Source organism: Vanessa cardui, chromosome 4, assembly GCF_905220365.1.
Source record: "Vanessa cardui chromosome 4, ilVanCard2.1, whole genome shotgun sequence".
In the NCBI taxonomy this organism is placed as follows: Eukaryota; Metazoa; Arthropoda; class Insecta; order Lepidoptera; family Nymphalidae; genus Vanessa; species Vanessa cardui.
In genome coordinates, this window is record NC_061126.1 from 9447885 (window position 1) to 9458487 (window position 10603).

Genomic DNA, 10603 nt, shown 5'->3' on the forward strand with positions numbered 1-10603 from the left:
GTGACGTAAATTTGTATGTAAAAAGTATATACTTTTTATTAAAATAAAAACACGTGTAATTTATTTTTATAAAAAACCGGTTTCCTGTCTCCTTCCCATACCGTACGTGTAGCATATAAAGGCTACCCAAATACTATAATAAAATCTATTGTTACAGTTTTGAGTTTTGTTTTTTTGTTTCGACGATTTCATGAGAAATTTATGTTTATGAATGTTTTTGTGCTCGACGGTAAAGGAAACATCCTGAGCAAACCTACTTAGCTACGAGGATGATGATACAAAAAATAGCTTTTATTGGTAAAATTCAGAATAGCATTTTACCACAAGGATATTCTACTTATATAAAGGGAAAATAGAAGTTAAAAATATTAACGAAAGTTTGTATTTGAGAACAGAACAATAGTATTCAATATTTAAGCTCTTGTTTACGTATCATATTCTTATAATATATTACTTACACGTGTTTACTGAGAGCGGAAATCTACTCTCATACTCAGATTTAAAAAAAAATAGGTAAGTTGTTTGTATATTTACACAAAAACTACTAATCCGATTTATAATTAAAGTTTGTAGTTAAGTTACAGGCATTATATACAGACTGCACTGATAAGCTATATAAAGTATCTATATTATGTTGTATAATTTTCGATAAATGTACCATACTGTGTATTCCGCGAGAAAATTGATGATACAGGCGGTATCAAACCCAGAGCGGATATATATACTTACCTATACTAAATCTATACCAAATCAATAAAATTTGAAGTAAGTAATTACCTAATAAAAATAAATAAAATAATGAGACAACATCACATAAATTACTCTGATCCCAATGTAAGTAGCTGAAGCACTTGTGTTATGGAAATCAGAAGTAACGACGGTACCACAAACACCCAGACCCAAGACAATATAGAAAACTAATGGTAATCAACATCGACTCGGCCGGGAATCGAACCCGGGACCTCAGAGTAGCGTACCCATGAAAACCGGTGCAAACACCACTCGTCCATGGAGGTCGTCAATAATTCTTTCTCTATTGTGTGTTATACAGAAGTAATACAGGGTATATGTTGTACAAAAAATAAGAATATTTCGACCTGAAATAATAGTATACGCATTTGAAGCAAGCCTCTGTAGGATGAGGGTACAATAAATTTTACAAACAGTAAATATTATATTATAATTGGTATAATAATAAAAAATAGCGTATATTGTTTGGCAATGTACACCGGTATTTTTTTATGATATTTGCTTAAACTTCTTATAAGAAAAAAAAAAGTGGGGAGTGCAGTGAAACGTGAGGAGTAAGATGTCCTTGGACAGGCTAAGCGGATACGAATCTTTACCCGATGCTTAATTTATTACAATATTTATTAAAAATATATCATCCACCTAATTTTACTCGTAAACCAATTCGGGACGTAGTCATAAACACGTACCTATTTTGATACACATAATTTCGTGAATATTATAGTCGAAAGAATTGTATGAATATAAAACGTTTTTACTTTTATAAATACTAGCGGCCCACCCATGCTTTGCACAAGCAATGCACATGCAATGCTGATACTGATTATACCACGAATTGTTTCTTGTTTCTTTACTATATTGTCCACCAAAACCTTCCTCTAGAATCACTTTATCTATTAATAAATATCGCGGTAAGCGACTTTGTTTTATACTATGTTAAGATGTTACCAGGATATTTTTTTGTATTTTGTTAACAATTAAATAAATCCAATGACCCATATATATTTTTATACTAACTCATATTACTCTATATTAGATTCATTGAATCTCGTATTTTGACTATTTGTTAAACTTTCGAATATTATTAAGTCTAGATAAACTATCGAAACTGAACGCATTGAAAATAATAAAAGTTAACTCTTGGCTAAGTGCACGCATACAAGTAAAATAAATAAATCGTTCTTTTTAGTCATTTATAAATCATCACTCTTTCTTAATATATAAATAATCCAAGGACCCTAACATATATAGATGATTAATATGTATTACGTTTTTATAAACTTTAAAATATTAATTTAAAAATTAGAGGCAGCAGAGATTACTTCATTATATATAATTTTTTGTTGATAAAGCTAAAAATATATGAGTTAGTAATGATTTGCTTCCCAATTTTAATTGTACATTTATTTAAAGATTACGATAATTTTAATCTTTGCACTATATATTATATTTTACATCCATTTAATTTTCATATATATGAATTTTTTTCTTCGATCATCATATTGTATATATTTAATTTTTGTTGCTACGGTATATCCAATTAATGGTATGGATTATAGATTTTAATGAGAAGAACTAGTAATTTTTGACAAAGGTATACGTTACGTTAGATTAGTTATATATTAACTGTGCATAGTGCTTTCACATAGGAAATATTTCTGACAATCTTTCGAGAGGTTCAATCAATTGATGTCTCTATATGCTGGGCCATATAGTACACGATAATGTATAAATTAGTTGGTGGTAGAGCTATACTTAGTATTGTTGTGATGGCTTGAGAGATAAGTGAGCCAGTATAACTGTAGCAGGAATATATATGAAGGTTTATAGCTAACTGGTGTTAAGGAACGGTTAATGTAACCATTCTTCGCTGTGATTAAAAATGTTTAATTTATTTTTTTAGTTGGTATGGTCAGTAGACTCATGTTCAATAATCCTCCAAATGGAAAGATATGTTGATAAACTTTAAAACCAACATGCAAGCACCTTTTACAATAGTACCATCAAATCAAATAGAAAAGATTTTTAAAGACGATGCTAAGAATAAGGCTGAGTCAGTCTAGAACTTAAAACCTTGTGTCCCTCTGGGGATGAATTACAATATACCGGATATAATTTAGGTTGATTGCGGTCCTATTTCTGTCTTCTTACAATAATTTGTATATGATTGTCATCTATAGGTAAGCTCATTAGTAAAAAATGACAATGACTACCGCATAGACGTTATTATGAGATTGCATATATCCTGGAAATGGGTGTAAATAATATTTTTAAATAATCATTGTTCTAATAAAATATACAGTATTTGAAAAGACCTTACTTCTTTTCTGTTGTAGTTGGTTGAAGTGGGACAAAAAACCTTAACAGAGTTGGTTTTCGAGCTCTACCAGTTGTAATAGATACCTACATATTAAATTCATTTCATATAATTATGATTTTAAATATTGAGAAAGTATCACGTAAATTTCTTAAATTTGACATAGCTATTTACTATTTTAAACGCCATTTAATAAGAGACCTCTAGACGTTTTTAAATTAAGTAGCATCGTCATACCGGCGTTGCTAGACGCGTGTCAGCTGTTTCTAAATATTTAAATATTGTATTTATTTGAAACATTTATTTTATATTTATTGTAATTAACTTTGTTTCATTTTAATTTTAAATTGAATTGAAAGCTTGTTGAATAACTAAAATAATTGTGATTTACATTTTACTTGTAAACATATTATACGAACTCAAAAAAAATGATATTACAAGGTGGTCAGTGGTCACGTCTCCTTTTTATTTAACGTAACAACCTTCAAATTGGGATTTTTAGAATCATCGTCATCATCATCATCATCATCAGCCCGTTCCCTTCCACTGCTGGACATAGGCCTCTCCAAGTGCACGCCACTGTGGTCTTTCTCCGGCTACTCGCATCCAGCTCCTGCCTGCCGCCTTGCGTAAATCGTCACTTCACCGTGACTGAGGACGTCCTACACTACGTTTGCCGAGACGCGGTCTCCACTCTAGAACGCGTTTTCCCCAACAAATATTTAGAATACTTTATTACATTTAACAAACGTTGAAAATATAATAAAAAAACAATTTAATACATGAATATTTTTAATTCAGCCAAAATCTCATAAAATAATACAAGACAAGACAACATTCAATATGGGGTACGATGGTGCGTTAACTAACTATTAATAAATCAATCAGTATTCACAAACTTCGTATATTAATTGTTTGAACTAAGAACTGGTTTAAATTTATTTGAATATCACGCAAATAGTACGTGTGTTGATATAAAAAGTGGGAATTCCAATATTTTATATAATAATAAATATTCAGAAAAAGTAATATAACTACGATAAAAAATCGTACTCGTAATTATTAAATATGAAATTAATTTGTTCCTAAATTCAATTTAAATTGAGATTATTTTAAAAATATTTGTTTTGTTTGTACTGATGACCCTTTGAGTTATTCTGTAAGAACAAACTCGCAACTCACTACGGAACACGATCGTGAAATGTCAGAAAATATAATATGACATTGACCCCTTGATATAACAAATTCATACGGCCATCAAACCAGTGTGAATCACCTATTAGTTTTCAAAAATGAGATAGGTTAGTGAGATATAAAAACAACTCTCATACATATTCTTATAGTCTATTTACTGCTTCTAGAAGCTTCTAGAAGCAGAATTTAGATACTTATTTACCATTACAATTCAGCTTTCTGAGAAATTTTATCATAAAAACAGACAATTCAAATGTAAACAAGTATTAATAACACACTTATAAAGGTCGCTTAAATTAATCTATGAGTAGAATAACTATGCTGTGTAACAATATCACAATATACATTATTTACGTTGGCTATTTCAAGTGCTTTTGATTTTGAAATTTACAAATATATATTTACATACATAAGATGACACTGCTTTGGGATGAAAATTCTACGAAGAAAAATCGTCGAGAAACTCAGTAGTTACTCTTTTTTTGGACGAGTTTAATGCGCTTACAGATATAAATATAAATTATATATATATATATATATATATATATATATATATATATATATATATATATGTATTTTGTACGAAAATCGAATACTTCTTTGTTCTTTAAACATATGGAGTTTATCTGAGTCTTATTTATTTATTTAAACCTTTTATTTAACTTGCAATGTAATTGTTCGGACGGATTCTTGTTACGCTATTTTGTACCAGATATTTTTATTTTACATGACTTACAAATATATTTTTTGATAAATGTGAAATAAATTTTGTGTCTGAAGAATAATTTATGTACATACGCAAAATATACTAATCGAGCACCCACGTCGGTTTGGTTTAATCAAACCTAACGGCGTGTGTATCTGAGTTGAGAATAAATGAAAATTCCACTGATGATTTGAATCTAAAAATGTTCCTAAATATTTTTTCCTTTTTTTATAAACTTAAAATTGGTTGATGGGCAAGGGAGTCAAATGATAAATGGTAACAATAATTCATAAAAACTGACACTGTAAGAAATATTAACCGTATAATGATTGAATTCAGCCACAGCGGCCTTTAGTCAAAAAATACAAGTCAATTTCCCGGAGCATATTATAATATACAAGAATGTGCGCTCTTTTCATTAGCTCTAGTTAGGTATACGATGAGGGGAAATCCGATACAAATAGAAAGAGTTAAGACGCGAAAATTTTAATCCGAGTTTTTCCTAAATAATAATTTATGTATTGAGTGACTTTCAATAGTAAATGTATTTTTTACGAAAGGAAAAAGCATTACATCGTCGACTATTTCACGTCAATACATTATACTAATTAGATGCACATACATTTCTAATAAAGAAACTACCATAGAATCACGTTTTATTTTATTGCGTACAAATAAATACTTGTCGAGTGATTGAGAGATAATAATTAGTTAATGGTATTCTAGTACTTTAGGTTCCGGGATAAATGAAATAATATACCGTATTCATGAGATATGTTTATTTACTCAACAATTATATTAATCATGCACGATTGTAATCCTTATTTCTTATCTTTTGATATCAAAAATAATGTTAATACAGTAGAATTTCGATTATTCGAAAATTTCATCTAGAAATATTGATAATCCATGTTTTCTATAATCGATATCAAAAAAAGATGTTAATTGTGAAATTCGGTGTTATTATTTTCGAATGGTGCGGTGGGATATTCCATGTTCCATCCCATGGAACATTGTTAAGTATTAGAGTATTAGAGTTTTTATTATCACCACCACTATTATTATTGTTATTACCACAAATTCACGAGATCCCATTCTTCTTATTTTATCTGTTTTTTAATACTTGATAATATATTTGTCATATTTGATGTTTCTCGTATCTAATATAAAATTTATATAATAAAAATAATGGAGACCAGGAGACACTTATTACAGAGCAACCTCATTTGGGCTCCTGTCTCCTTTGTATTTATTATTAAGACGCATTTAAACTAATAAAAAGATAATGTTTGTAAAAGTCGAGAGGAATTATTGTTATTATTACCACAAACACGAAGCACTGAAATCTTGTGAGTAAAATATTTGATGTGTTGTGCAGCCAGGCTGCCCGTAGCCTGGCTTATGTTTTATTGTTATTAAGTACATCCATAAATTTAAATAAAATATATTACAAATTATCATTATGTACTAAAATACTTTAAGAAACTAAAATGTTACAATATAAGGAAATTAATTCAATTCGTCTAGATTGTTACGTAGGTAATAATTTTCACACATATATTTAATATACCTGGATATTGATTTTTTTTATATTTTCTACAAGGTGATTCTTTAACTTTGTGATCGTAAAGGAATCGTAAAGAAAAAATTATTTTATGATCCGTAATGATCAATTTCCCAAAATTTTGTCAGCGTTTATTAACATGGCTTTCAGAAAGTAGAACATTGCCGGAACCTGCATACTCTTCGTATGCAGGTTCCGGCAATGACGTACATGAAGCCACTTGAGTCTGGAACGATATTCGGAGACATTGTCATATTTTTAAAGGGCAAATATAAATAGAAAATTTGCCTTTAATTCGTTAGCAAAAACCCGAATAGATGTTACTATGTTTCAAATAGTGAATAAAGCCGAACCTATACGAGTATATGTACTATCTTTTATCCCCATATCATAGTGTTAAATTAAAGGTAAAGACATCTAAAAGATAGATAGATAAACTGGAGATTCTACCGATTATGGCCGGCAAGAAACTAAGGACTTTTTGCCACCCTTTAAATTATAACGTATAACTTGTCCAGACATCAATAAATTGTAAGTCGCCCTCTTTAATATAATATTGTATAGAGTAATATGCCTTGCTTATCCAGGCTCTTTTGAACTGAGCTGTGTATTTTTATAGGTCATGTTAATAATTGTGGAATCTTATAGAAAAAAATTCCGTGGCCCAGAAAAGATGTATTACCTTAGAGAATTAGGAAGCTAGATGTTCTTATTTACCTGTCCTACTCGTGTCTATACAATAAATTGCCGTTTTTTCGAAAATATCTATATCATAAATTTGTATACTGTAAACATATAGTGAATCAACTGCAAGTAAGCATTATTAAAAATATTCCGAAGGAAGTTTTGCTTCAATATTATTGAAGCTCCAATATAATAAATAAACCGGATAGCACTTTTTTATTGACTTAAAATTCACTGTTTATTTCCACTGGGTCATATATGACCCTGGCCTATCAGGCCTAAATGCAATCCTTCGCGTCAACACGCGGTAGCCGGTGAGGAAAAACCCCGGCTATAGAGATCCTCAAGATCCGTACCTAGAATGGCCTTCAGAGCAGACAGGAAGAACAACAGTCCTACTACTGTTTACTTAATACAAAAAATAATTTAAAATGGAGATGTAAATATATAGAACCATTTTCCGTAAAAAATATCTTAGAGCGTTCCAATGTTGCTTTAATCTTTTTTATTCTGCGTAATTAATTAAATGAATGGTTGACCTTTAAAGGGCAGGTTAACTCATTTACCCGATTTTGTTAACTTTTTTGAAAAATTAAATTCAAGAATTTGTAAGCTTATTTAAGCTTACAAATTCTGGTGGCATCAAATTATCGTATGATAAACGATAACGCTTTAAATATTTTTTTCACTTCATATTAAATCTTGCTTCAGAAATAATTATTGATTTTTATAACATAACTTGTGTTATGTTTTGTGTTTGTAATATGCATAAATTTAAATGTCTTATATACAATGGTATATATTCAAATTTACTAGCAATTACTATTTTATTGTTCATTAAATGCTTATACCGACTCCTAGTAAAACGTTCATTCCTTATTGTTATATTTAGTATCACATAATATATTATATATTTTGTTAATTTTATTTGTCATGTACAATGTCATGTACAAGGTTTTAAAAACAACAATAACATCCACAACAACATCATAATCTATCTTGTGAGACAAGTCCTCTGGATCATGCCTGCATTGGTGGAGAAAATAAGCCTTAATCCCGAGTGTGTGGAGACTGTGAATTTTGCCAGGCTAAAAGACAAAGTTCATTCATAAAACAAAATGCAGAAATAAATTTTCGCGAATTCTGCTATCGGTCAGATATTCTCAAATAGATTGTACCACTATCTGTTACTCCCCTCACTAACTAATGATTTCTTTGTTAGCTTAAAACTATGGCTCGAGGAGGGATAATGAGTGGCACTAGCGAATTTCATCGTTGGTGAAACTGATTTCACAATCACTATGGATTGGATAAGCGTCTCAGGCCTCAGTCATGCGCGATTCAGTATTAGACTAAGTAGTCAAAAATTGAAGTAAACATTTTGGTTATACACACGCTCGCGCAATTTAGTGAGAAGGCTTGACTGTATGCCACGTGCAATACACCAGGATCTATTCAACAAACAACAACAACAACAGCCTGTAAATTCCCACTGCTGGGCTAAACGCCTCCTCTCCCCTTGAGAAGAAGGTTTGGAATATATTCCACCATGCTGTTCCAATGCGGGTTGGTGGAATACACATGTGGCAGAATTTCTATGACCTCACGATGTTTACCTTCACCGCTGAGCACGAGATGAATAATAAAGACAAATTAAGCACATGAAACAACGGTGCTTGCCTGGTTTTGAACCCGCAATCATCATCATTTCACGACAGCCATTTGCGGCCCAACTTGGTATTAAATTCACACTCTGTGTACCTGTTGGTTCACTATATAATACCCATCTACATTCCTGTGATTGATAACACCATCATTATGTAGAAGATGCTGACTACGAACAAATGCCGCAATAGAGGCATGCCTCGCCGCACGTACCCAGATTAGCTTTGACCAATCAGGAGAAGGCAACATACACACATATATACGAGCAAATAGCGCGAACATGACCTCAATCGATCAAATCGTTCAAAAGTTACGCGATCACTAACGAAATATATTAATTATATAATATAAATATTGTGTTGTCAATACAAACACACATCTTGTATTTATAAGAAGATATACTGTGAATGTTATTATATTTAATACACTTCCAAAATAATATAATGTGATAATTGAATTGATTTTTTTCATTGTAAGCGCCAACTTAATGAAAATTAATTTATTTTTCTATAATACTATACAAAGTAGGTCGAAATAGTCGAGGATAAAAAAACAATGCAAAAACTGAGATAATCTTTGAGGTTAAAAAAATAACTGGTATGTTTCCACTTATGACGTCAACTAGCCGTGGAATATTTCACTATGGGCGAATTTTAATTATAAACATTATTAAGCCAAAGCAAAATTTATAGTCGCTGTCTAAATTTGTTTATTTTTTTGCTGTAGATTCGCTTTTTATTCAATACATACCAGTTATCCGATTGTTTTATTATTTAAACAATAATGTACCTACTTATATTAATACACGTAAGTAACTATGATATTAATTCATACAATGTGATTCAGTTGTTATAATAACGTTTAAAAACCTCGAATTAAATATATTTAATCAAGGCCGATTACGAGTAACATCTTACATAAAAAACGTCAGTATATTTTTGTAGAATAATAAAATTGTTTTTTACATATAGTACGTATAATTTATATTTGTTAACTTATAATATTGAAAGCAGTAAAGATTAGAAATAGAAATTAATATCTTAACTAACTATCTAAATTTCAAGTCGTCAAAGAATGTAACTGGCCGTGTATGTGACCTATGTATGTATTACAGACCTGAAAATCTCAAAAGGCATCGTCTAAATAACGTCTTACGTTAATCTCTAAAATGAAATTTAGCTTTTTGTAAATATATATGAAGCTGTTTTTTTTTATTGTACATCAAGTAAAACCCTCTATATATTTTGATATGAAATTTGTACCATTATATTCAGTCTGTTTCGAGGAATGTTAATAGCTTAACATTATCATACCATATCATTCATTGTATATCGAGAACAATAACACGTGGCCGGTTTGCTAGTCTAATATAATATATGAAATGGCAACAGATCGAGCTAAAACTCAGCGAAAATTATCTTTGAGCTTTAAGTTTAAACTTTAAGTTCCTAATAGCCCAGTTAAACTTTAAAAAAACACTATAGATGAATAATGCACTTGAAAGTACTGATTAATTCGTTTAGTAAATTACAAATGTGTAAGTTGCCAAGATCCGTGAAATATTTATTGTTTAGTAACCTAAATAAAGCTAAACCCTATATATTTAAAATTGATTAAACATTATTTAAATTTACGAACGAAGTACATTTTTTTTAATCTGGATACAATTGGTAGAAGGTTAAGATTAACAAAGATAAATAAATTCAAATTAATACATTATTGC